This window comes from Lissotriton helveticus, chromosome 7 (assembly GCF_964261635.1).
Source record: "Lissotriton helveticus chromosome 7, aLisHel1.1, whole genome shotgun sequence".
Lineage (NCBI taxonomy): Eukaryota > Metazoa > Chordata > Amphibia > Caudata > Salamandridae > Lissotriton > Lissotriton helveticus.
The window spans coordinates 1,484,246,955-1,484,258,890 of NC_136068.1; the positions used below are offsets into that span (position 1 = coordinate 1,484,246,955).

Here is an 11,936-nt window from a genome sequence, read left to right on the forward strand (position 1 = left end):
CGCGGAGAAAAGGAAGTTCTATTACCACGCAGACAAAAAAACATGACCTGTCGATGGACTTGACATAAACAGCTCCCCCGAGCAGAGTGGACCATACTAGCAAGTTAAAAAAATTATTCTTGTAACAACTGATTTTAGAACTACATTCTGTATATTGGAGACGGCCTAAGAAAGAAAATCGGCCAATGGCAGGAGATAATTACCGGAAGGTTTGTGTATTTAAAAAACTCCCCGTGTCTTGATCTTAGGAAAGAATTACGAAAGTCCTGTCCGACTCCATGCTTTAATCTAAATTAGGGAAAAGGGGCTCAGTAAAAACCTTGCTCGATCCCCAAGTGCATCAAAATTAAGGAAAACAAAAACTACAGCAATTGACTCACCGCGGACTTAGCGGCAGGCAGTAGCACAAACCTCTAGTAACTCTGACCAAGTTGTGTTTAAGAACATTGCCTTTCTTCCTGCTAGTCTTCCTCCTTGCAACAATATGCAGAATGTGGCTGAAATTGCACTCAAGAAGCCAGAGGAGATTTTCAAATACAAGCACTTCAGTTTGGTTAACCTTAGCGAGCCAGTCCTTAATAAAGAACACGTTGGGAAGGATTTTAAATTCTGTAAAGAGATCATGGAGTTTCTTGGAATGAACAGTCCTCCATCAATTCACACAGTGATGTTGCAACTAGAAAAAGCTAATAGAATGTCCAATGTATTGTCCAAGCAAGAACTTACAGAGATTTTTTTTTGGCCATAAGGGAAGAGCCTGGGATAATAAATGAGATTAAAACTAGAGCTTTTGACTTTCCCTTCGTTCTTATAGATCATCAGTTTGTACACTTGACTTCAGTTGCAGTCAGTATATCCTTTGAGGCAGCACCCTATCTGTATCAGTTGCCAAAGAAATTTCAAGAATTTGATATATTGTGGAAGTGTCTAGATCTCCAAGTCGGTTTTACAGTTGAAGACTACATTGCTGTCCTTCAGAGCATTGCCAGAGAGCATCAAGGAAATTGGTTACCTAAAAATGAATTTCACTTAACAATGAAACTCATCAGTGTGATATTTGAAAGTACAATAGATGAAACTGCTGTTAGTTGCTATCAAATTCAGTGCATGCTCCTTCCAGATCAAGATGGAATCGTGCGTCCTGTAGACAAGCTTCACTACAATGATACTCCTTGGTTAGCTATTGAAAATGATATGCTCTTCTGTCATGAGTTGATCCCTCGGTCTGTGGCATTGCGGTTCAAGGTACTAACAAAAATTCACAAAACTCTGCAGAACCTGAAAATATCTGAGTTATCCCATTGGGTTTCAGACTTTGGGGCCAAAGAAGATCTTATCAGGAACATAATCAGTGAATATTCCTCCAAAAAAGATATTGGTGCCACAGAGATCCACTTTGTATGGGACATGCGGACACATCCTGCATTACGTACCTTTGGGGAAGAGTTGAACCCATTGCAAGGCCCTGCCCTTTGTATCTATAACAACAAAATCTTGATTCTCCGCCTTACTCCTTAGCAAAGTGACAGCATCATCATAGGGTTAGTAGTTATGCTTCCTCCACCCGGAGGTATTCCCCTGGTTAGAGCAGTAGTGATCAGTAATACAGGGGGTTTAGTGGTGAATCTCACAGCAAAAGTTTTTGTAAAACACTCATATAGCCAGATTGAAAAAGAACGCATATTCTTGCCCCACTGTATAGTGACCTCCTGGAACATGTGTGTGAATCATTTTCCAAAAACATAGCAGGACATATTAGGTTTGAAAACTTTACTGCATGTGAATATTTTCTTAATGCAAAATTGTTCCGTTTTTCTCCTGCATATCTGAGAAGACTCCCCCACTGTTGCAGAAGATGGTTCATCACGTCTACCATACAATCTTTGAAAAGCGAAGTACTCCTATTCCTGTCTATAAGAAGGAAACTATTCATATTCACACATTTACCAAAGATATTGTGATTGTTGAATGGTCAGGTGTCAATCAAGTTATAACAGAAGAACCCCCCTTTCTTTTGGAAAAGCTAAATGCAGAGTTGGAATGGGCTCTTCTGAACATAAAAGTGAAATTGGCACTTCCCATTGAGAGTCTTCGGAGCATCTTTGAGGAGTTTACAAAGGCAAAGGTACAGGTTATAGCTCTTCACCCTAAAACAGTCTGCAAATAACCTCCTTCAAAGTGAATCCTGCTGTCGCTCTCTCTTGAACTTTTGTCTTAAAGTTGAAAAGAAAAAGATGGGTGATTGTTTCAATGGTCTTCCTCTTCTTGTGACTCTTGATGGAAAACTAAGAAGGTTCTGTAAGGCTGAGCCCAAGTTCCATTCTCTATTTCCATTCTTATTTCCGGCAGAGAAGCACATTTTAATTAGCCATGATGTTGTTGATGTTGAGCATGCTCGATCACTTCTGAAAGGACACTTCTTGAAAGATTTCACAATTCAAGAATCAGCGAGGTATATCAAAGGCTATCTAAGGCAAAGTTTCAAAGTGTCAGCAAAGAATGACATTGTTTACCATGAATTACCTGAAGGTGGTGTAGTCTGGATGAAGGATGTCTGGACGTTCTTTGAGACCAAGATTAAACCAAGGTATGAAAATGTTGAAAGCACCCAAGTAATGTTTCAAGAACTGGTCGCCCTTTTTAGTGGCTGGGCAATTGTAGCAGTGTCCTTTGAATATAAAAATTGCATATTTCTATTGCCTCTTGGCAGCCTTAAGAATATGTTCTATGAATTGAATGATGATCTGGCCAAAATGCCTTTCCAAGTTAGGTTTTCCTAAGCTAAATACATCCATGATTCCCTTTGATATACGATATCACAGTATCAAGCCTTACTTACTGCAGACTAACAACTGCTTCTCTATACTGGAGACGCTGTGGTCCAGAAGCAACCTCCTCTACTCGAAAAAGTTAAGTAGCTGGGAGATCAAAATGATACTGAGATTACTTGTAGATGAGTTACCTAAAATAAAAAATAAAACAAGTTTTTTTAACCAACTTCAGTGTCTACCCTTATTTGAGTCAATAGATGGAAAGAATCAGCCCCTGAATGTCTACCAGAAGACGTACATGCTTCATACAAAGCTCTCAGAGGAACTGAATGATGTCTACCAGATAGATTCACAGACTGTTTTTTTTATGCGATTGCTACCTCCATAAAGAGTTGGATGAGGACATGAACATTCAAACATTTGATGATTTTTATTTCTTGTATTTTTTCTACTTCCCCTGCTTCCAAACATGTGTGAAGAACATCTTCAAAAAATTCTAAATCTCCTACTAAACATAAGGCATCAATATACTGAAGCATTTGAAGCTCAAGAGGACATAAGGTTCTCTTAGCTTAGGTCGGTCCACTTCATTAGAGATGGAGAAGAGACTCTTCAGCAGGCATCTTACTATTATGACCCTGACTGTTCAATATTTAATACTTTTCAGCTGCACACAAGGTTTACCCAGAAGAATTCTTCACCCAAGTAGGATAAACATTTAGCAGAATTAAGAGAATCCTGCTTGGGATTGGTATGAGGCATGAAGTTCCTGACCATGACTTCATTGCATTTGCAACTGAGGTTGAACGAGAAGCACAACAAGGTATCTCAGTGAAATCACTGGAGCCCAAGATAAAAGTATTATTTTCACACATGGTTAAATTGAAAGTGGACAACCTCACAAAGGACTTCATTGAGAAATTCTCTACTATCAAATTTGTATCTGCGGTTAACATTATTACTGACTTGCAAAAAATACCCCCAGCATATGCAAATAATACCCATCTGATTCCTCTTAAAGATTCAATTGTGAAGTCATATGACTAGGATGAAATGCTAGTGTGGACGTCTGTGGCTTTACTGGAAACAAAATATGAGTCACCAGAGGACAGCAGAATTCCCTTCTTCACTGAGAGTCAAGAAAAGCTACTGAAGTCATTTGGTTTCCTTTTCGACCCATCCCTGGTGTCAGTACTGGAGAACATAAAAAATGTGTGTCAAGCACCATTCAAAAATGTTGAACTTGGCCAAATACGATATCAAGTTCTAGAAAAAACCTATTCTTTTCTCGAAAGACATCTTCCATTTGATCTTACTCCTCTTGCTAGCTCACCAGTGATTTTAATGGAAGACAGTATTCTGGCGGAACCTAGTCGGGTACTATTTTCATTGCCTGAAGACGTTTTGTTTAAGCCGTACCGTGACAGGCAATACCCTTAATGAGCTATATAGCAAGGAACATAAACTGGTCAACTGAACAACATTTGTGTGGCTTTATTTGTGGACTGAGCGTTTATTTCTCATAAAAGTCGAGGCTAAATTATTATATAAAAATATATATATATTTATTGGGTTTTCAAGCAGAACCTCAAGTGGGCTGACACCCACCAGGATGCAGCTTTATCATAGTTTAAAACAAAATTGTTGTGTAACCCCCAACTCCCCCACCCTCTCCCTGGACCCAGACAAGGCTCAGCAATAACAAAGCGTTAGAAAAAGCACATCAAATCACAGACAAAACAGTGGGTTCAAGCCTGGTGACAGATACTTCCACCTGTCAAACCACAGTGTCGACATTTAATACCTCTTCAAGGGAGTAGTAGGAAATCTATTTGCCCCATACTTTCTGGAACTTTCGTGGGCAGCCGCTACTGGAGTACTTAACTTTCTCTGCCATCATGTACATATCAAGTCCCCGTTTCCACTCCTGTAATGTGGGACAGACCAGGGATCCCCAGTGGTGGGTCACATTCCTCCTCGCAACAACCAGGCCAAGGCCACAGAACAGTAGTTGAGCCCTGGGCAGGTTGACATCATTGGGAAAGCCCAATATGGAGAATTTGGGATCAAATGGAAGGGATATCCCGAATATGACATTAAGATCCCCAGCAACAGCCCTCCAATAGTCTTGTATGCGGGGACAACTCCAAATAGTGTGGAAGAAGGAGCCTTCGACTTCACCACTTCTCAGATAATTTGGCTCCGGATCCCTTCTCATCATTTGGTGCTGACGCCTATCGTAGTATACACAGTGCATTATCTTGAACAAGTCGGAGGCGTGTCTTATTAGCAACCTCACTAGGATGCATAAGGGCAGCCTCCCAATCTAAATCGTCCATGTCTCCCATGTCTCGCACCCATTTCGCCCTCAGGCCTTTGAGGTTGTCAGGCTGATTGTTGATAAGGGTCTTGTTTATAGAGAAGATTGCCCCCTTCCTCAGGGCTCCAATTAATAGCCTCCCTTCCAGTGGTGCGAAGTCCGGGATGCCCTGCCCGGTAGCCCCTCCACCTTCCAGGCATGCAGCACTTGCGCATATTTAAGGTACTGAGTATTGCTCATGTCATAGTCGCTTTGGAGGGAACAGAACGGAATAATGTCACCATGTTCCATGAGGTCCCCCATTTTGGATATCCCTATCAGGTCCCAGGTACGAAAGCCTTTCAATATGGCAAATTCAGGTAGTCCCTTGCCCTCCCATAATGGAGTCTCCCACGAGGACTTGCCCAGCCATCCCATAGAAGTAGTGGCCTTGATCCAAACCATGATAGCCACTTGAGTTGCTGGAAGGAGCCTTTCCATCGCGTCCCACGGCCACCGTATAAAAGAAAAAAAAGGCAAGACTTCATTGGCCATTGGGCCCATCCCAGTCTAAAGGTGGGATGGGCATAGATCAAATCATGCACATCAATGAGGTGAGATCGCTAATAGTAGGCCCCCATTATACTGGTTGAACTGGAGGGTCGACAGGGCCACTCTAGGGTGCTTCCTCCCCCAAAGCAGTGTCCTTAGGTCCCCTTCATGTTTCGATAGTGCTTCCCGCGGGAGTGGATAGTATATATGTTGAAGGACATACAATAGTTTTGGCATCATTTTGCAGAGCAGAGAGGCAGACTCCGCCTTCTCTCCATCTCATCATGGCATGAGTCCATGATCCTTCTCATGTTGCACTTGAAACATAGGTCCCTCTGTAGAGTGAGAAAAATCCCTACATATTTGAAACTCACTGTTGTGTGTGTCAGTCGGTGTGAAGAAGGGGGACGGAAACCTTCAACTGAGGAAGGTAGAGTCCTGATCTGTCTCCATTAACTCTATATCCGGAGTATCCTCCATATTCGTCTAGCAATTGAAAAAGTACAGGGAGAGACCGAGGGGATCAGTAATATACAGAAGGACGTCCTTCAAGTACAATGAGATTTTCTCTTTAGAGGTAGATACATCAGAGATACGGAATTCACGGATCGCTGGGTGATCACTGACCCTGCATGCAAGCGACTATGGTGAGGGCAAAGAGGAGGAGGAGGGAGGGGACAAACCTGCCTCATGCCTCTCTCCCCATCTGGAATACAGAGGACTCCACATCGTTGAACCTCACCCTAGCCATTGGGGCCTGTTAGAGCAGATGGACCCATTTTATGTAGCAGGGACAAAACCCAAATTTCACCAAAGTGAGTTTTAGGAAGGGCCAGTGGATGGAGTCAAATGCGTTCTCAGCATTGAGTGCCAACAGAACATGCAGGTCCGGTCGTTCTTTGATTGCGTTTAACCAGTTGTGTGCCTGAAGTAGGTTATGTCTGGTAGACTACCATGGCATAAAGCAGGATTGATCCCTCTTTATTGGCCACGTAGTATACTGTACAAGCCTGGTGGCCAGGATTGTGGCCAGAATTTTTAACTCCATGTTCAGCAACAAGATCAGACGATAGGAGCTACATTCTTGCCTGGCCTTACCCTCCACGGGTATCACTGCAATAGTTGCTCGCATGAGATCGGGAGGGAGAGCTTCCGCTTGGTATGCTTCCAAGAACATGGCCAAGAGATGTGGACCCAAAGTGTCCTGGTATTTTTTATAGGACTGCACTGGCGTTCCATTGGGGCCTGGTGTTTTGTTAGGCCTAAGTTTGGCTATTGCTTCACAGACTTCTTCTAACAAGATCCTGTTAGAAATGGGATCTCTGGTTGGCTAAGGATTGCACCCAAGTCAGGCAGAAACCACCACTCTAGTTAGGGCAAGGAAGTTACACTCCAAAGATAACCCCTGCTCACCCCCTTGGCAACGGGACACGAGCAGTAAAGCTGATCCCAGAGGCAATATGTAAAGCGTTTGAACGCACACCCAGCAACAACACCCAAGGCCCACCACAAAGAAAACTCCACACAAGGTTATATATAAAAATATCCTTTGTATTATACCAAACACATTAGATAATAAACACACAATTTACACTGTGCCACTGCCACGGGCGGAATTTACAGGGGATTATATACACAGGACAGGGCCACATGGACCACTGTCAGGAATAAGCACTTGGTAGAACTAGCACTTTGTAGAAATAGCATTTAGAACATAGAATAATTGTCGTACCAAATAGCAAATGTAGCACACAACCAGTAACCACTGGTAAAAGGTAAGTACACACTACGCAATCCTAAACACCTTAGGCATATATCATGCAGGGAACCATGAACTCACTAGCATAACTATACTAGGTAAAACAACCTCCTAAGCATGAACACATTTAGAGGTATAGGCAAAAAGCATTGCATATTATGCAGAAATCACATTAGGCAGGTAATCACATCTACGCCAAAAATCAAATAACTGACCCCAGGCCAACTTGGCCTCTCAGGGGCTCACAGGCCCAATGTCCAGAATGTCTAGGCTGGCTGCGCAGGCAGCCAAAGAAGAATGCGCAAAGGTTCAGGGCCTAAACGTAGCAGCTGCCCAATAAGTGCTGGGCAGCTGTGGAACTTTATATAGGCACCAGCGTGCCTTCTGAGCCTCCTCTGGGCTTCCAAAGAAACAACAGTGCCCAAGAACAACGTGGGTGCCTTACAGGCTCTAGGAATAAAACAACTGGGCTCGATGCACAATAAAACCTCGCTGGGGGAGCGGCCCGCTGCCAGCCGGGGCCGCACTACCACTAAAAATGCCCCAAATCCCGTTGGAGTCCCGCTCGGGGGACTCAGAGAAAAATGGGCCCACACAGTCGAGTCCCACTCCAGGGACTCGGAACTCCACTCACCGGTCTGTCCGCCGGCTGCTGGAGGCCTTGTCTCCTTCTCAGGCTGCTTCCCGGGGGAATCGGCGGTCTCGCTGGTGCCGCGGGCAGGGCTCACCAGGGCCTCTCTGGCGGCTGCACCTCCTGGCTGCGTTCCGGGGCTCTCCCTGCTTCCTGGGTTCGCGCGGGGAAGCCCTCGGGCTGGATCAATCCCTGCGCGGCCCAGGGATGACGCGGCGGGAGTCCCGGAGGCCGGGGACCAATCCCAGCACGGTTAGGAGGCGGGCACAGCACTCTGCCTGGGATCCCCCGGGCCGGCGGCGGTGAAGTTTTCCGGGCAAACGAGGGGTAGGCACCCTCTTAAAGATGCAAGCCGGGGTGGTCCCCCGTAACCAAAGACAAACCTCAGAAATGGCGGATGTGCGGGGTGGGCACCAGCGAAGGACACCACTACGGGGTCGGCTCCCGTCTGTCTGCAACAAAACACGGCACGCAAATTCCTGGCGGGGTAGGCACCCGCGAGGACGGCTACCAATGCGGGCAAATGTGCAGGGTAGGCACCTGCGCCAAAAATGAAGCCAGGGGGGGTCCCTCTTTCTCCATCAGCAGCGCGACGCTGCAGAGAGCCTCCTTGAGCCCGTCAAGCGCTGCAAGGACAAATAAAGCGCTCCCGAGCGCTAGGGTCCCCAAAAGTCCTTGGAAAGTCCAGTAAGAGTCCCTAGGAAGGCAGGGGGACAAAGGATGGGCCCGGGGGCCAGCTCACAGGCCCCTCCAGGCAGGGAGGCAGTCCGCAGTGGCGGTCCTCCTGGCGCCCAGCAGCAGCAGCAGGCCCCCCTCAAGTTAGGATCAGGAAGAACATTTTACATGGGGTCACAGCCCCTTTTTATACACATACATCCTTTGTCTCAGGCTGCAGGGTTAAGGAAAAACCAGACGCAGCTGGTTTTGGAGCACTCTGTTGTGCTCAGCCCCTCTCCCTATTCAAAAGGCAGGCTAGGGACATCAGACGCACCACAGGGGGTGGAGCCAGCATTGTAGCGGGAAGGTCCAGCCCTATTCAGGTCCTGGGTGCACTCCTCCCTCACATCAACATGCAGATCTCTTCACTCACCACCGGGGCAGACCCATCCTGACTCCTGGAGCCAGGCTCACCAGCCAATCACAAGCCAGACAGTCACTTCACATTTATTACACAGACATGCCAACTTCTAGAAGTGGCACTTCCACACTAGACACAGTAAAGCCGCACACATCATCGCGCAGCATTTACTCTCACGAGTTCGCACATACCAAACTCGACCCTGCACTCCCCACGCATCAGGAACTACCATGGACACTTACATTCCCCATGCATTCCTATGGGAGGGCAGGCCAATCTCACCACACGCACGCACTTTACACTGGGACACAGTGTTAAAGTGCGCAGAAGCCAGAAATCACTAACACCAGATCACATATCAAAGCAAAAAGTTTAGGGGTGAACCTGCCAGAAGGGCCAAGTCCAACAGATCCCAGCATCCAACGCTTCACGAGCATCCTCATGGAGAACAGGGGTTGCTATCTAGACAAGACAAGATTCTTTTGAGGGTAGAGGTTGTAGCCATCGGTCTCATAAAGATCTGCATAGTAACTGGCAAAAGTGGCATTAATATGGGTGTCCTAGTCCGCGGTCAACCCTTTAGGTAGAACGCTATACTATACCCATCGTGCTTCTAGTTCTTTCCTCCCCAACCAGGCAAGCAGTCTTCACATTTTATCGACGGTATCATACAATTTTTGCAGAGTAGCCATAATTTGTGTATTAGCAGTGTTTGTCGTATGGGTCGGGGTAAAGGGAACCTGTAAAGAGGAGACTGTCAACAAATTTAATTGTGCATAAGGTGACTGATTGCACGTAGTAGGATCGCTAATGAAGGTCCACTGACTAGTCGTATATTACGTACAATGTGTACTTTTCGAATTTTAAGAAAAACGTGTTACTGACACTTAGTAGCACGGCGCTGACCCACCGTAGTGGCCCGAGGGTTGCTCACTTGCAGTTCTGAAACATTTTGGACCGGTCAGATCCAGTGACAGATATTAGGATCTCACTTGTGAGGTTTTGGGATATTGTGAGCCAAGCTGGGTACACTTCTATCCGGACTGAGGTTCTCATACATATTTCGTCAAGCAAAGACACGAGCTGTTTACTATTCTGGCTTGTAGATTCTGACGTGATTGCCTTGAAAAAGTCTTAACAAAAGACAAAACACATGTCGGATATTGTGTGCTGGGAATGTTTTTAAAAGAACCGTTTCTACAACATGAATAAAGACTGCTGAACAGCATGAATTATGACCTTTCTGGATCTTTCCTTCAGATTGATATTGTTGTGTCTTGTCCACTCTTAGAACAGGGATTTATACTGAATGATCCCATTAATCTGATCTCAACTGTCTATAGATCAATAATTGACTCAATGGTGTGCTGCCAGAGCCTCAATTTTCTGTATATATATGTCCAACATATGTATCAAGTTCCTGCCGTGGAGAATATGGTAGGTGTACCCACAATAGTCTCCCCAGGGCCTTTTTCTAAGGTGGTGATTGCAGCTGTCAGGGGGTGTAGAGTCTTGCTCCCAGCCCCTCTGTCACCCCCTGCTGTGTCATGTGAGGGGGAATCCTCCCTCTTGGTGTGTAGGCACCAGTCTTCCGAGTCCGAAGACATATGTTGCGTCACCGGAGGACCCCAACACATCTCCTTCTCCTGTATTACTGCTTAATCTTGAGATATGGGTGAGAGTCATGTTGCTCTGCTCAGCGCTCCTGAGGGCACTCTTCCAGCCAGGCCCATGTGTCCTCAGGTGCCAGGAAGAAGAGGGATTTTCCCTGGAACATGACTTTTAGCTTGGGCGGGAACATGAGCATATACTGGAGCTGCAGGCCTCAGAGCCTCGCATTGACTTTGTCAAAGGTACATCTCTGCTTCTGTACTTCTCTGGAATAATCTGGGAAAATTAGGATTTTCGTGTTTTCATAAAGCACTTCTCCCAGTTTGCACCCTTCTGTGAGGATCATATCATGGTCCCATAAGTTCCGAAAACATGCAATCACAGTTCTCGGGGTGGCCCCAGTGGGGGTCTACCCCACAGTGCACGATGGACCCTTTCTATAACAAAGTAGGAAGACAATTTGGACAGAGGGATGACAAGGTGAAGCCAATCGTCCAGAAACTGCACCATGTCAGAGGCCTTGACTTCCTCAGTGAAGTCTACAAAGCAGAGAGTGTTCAGCCATGTTCGATTATCATCATTGTCAAACCTCCACACCCGCTTAGCTGCTTCACAGGTTATGTAATTGTTATGTTAGGCCGACTTGTATAGCGCATCAGCTGCCTCAGCAAAGAGGCATACCGGTGCTAACTACAGGCAGACCAAAAAATACGAGAGCCTAAACCGCAGGGAAGAGATGAGTTTTTATTGCCTTCCTAAACGTCAGATAATTCTCCAAGCTGCGGATGTGCATGGAGAGGGAATTCCACAGCTTGGCCGCCAAACAGCAAGGCATGACCCCAGAGAGCGCAAATGGCGGGTAGGTGTGAATGGTACCAGCACATTGGTCAGAATACACGGGGAAGAAAGTTTTAAGATTTTAAAAGCCAGGCAAAGAGCTTTAAATTCTATACGCCTGGCTACAGGCAGCCAATGTAGGTGCCGGATTGCACCTGAAATGGGGCGTCTTCGCCGAATACCTAACAGGGCTCTGGCCGCAGCATTTTGGACCCTTTGTAGGCGCATGAGCTCGGTTTTATTTGCCCCCCAAAAAAGCGAGTTGGCATAATCAAGCCTAGACAAAATGGCCGCCTGAACAATCAGTTATCTAGTAGATGGATCAAAATAACCTAAAAGGGGTTTCAGTCCTCGTAATAGACCGAAACAGGTGCCAGCAATTTTCTTGGTATGGTCCT

General features: G+C 45.9%; 1 pseudogene; it reads left to right on the forward strand.

The window, feature by feature from the left end:
* The window catches only part of LOC144769549 (sacsin-like), a 39,038-nt pseudogene extending 34,827 nt beyond the window's left edge, over nt 1–4,211 (forward strand).
* The last annotated feature ends 7,725 nt before the right edge of the window (nt 4,212–11,936 follow it).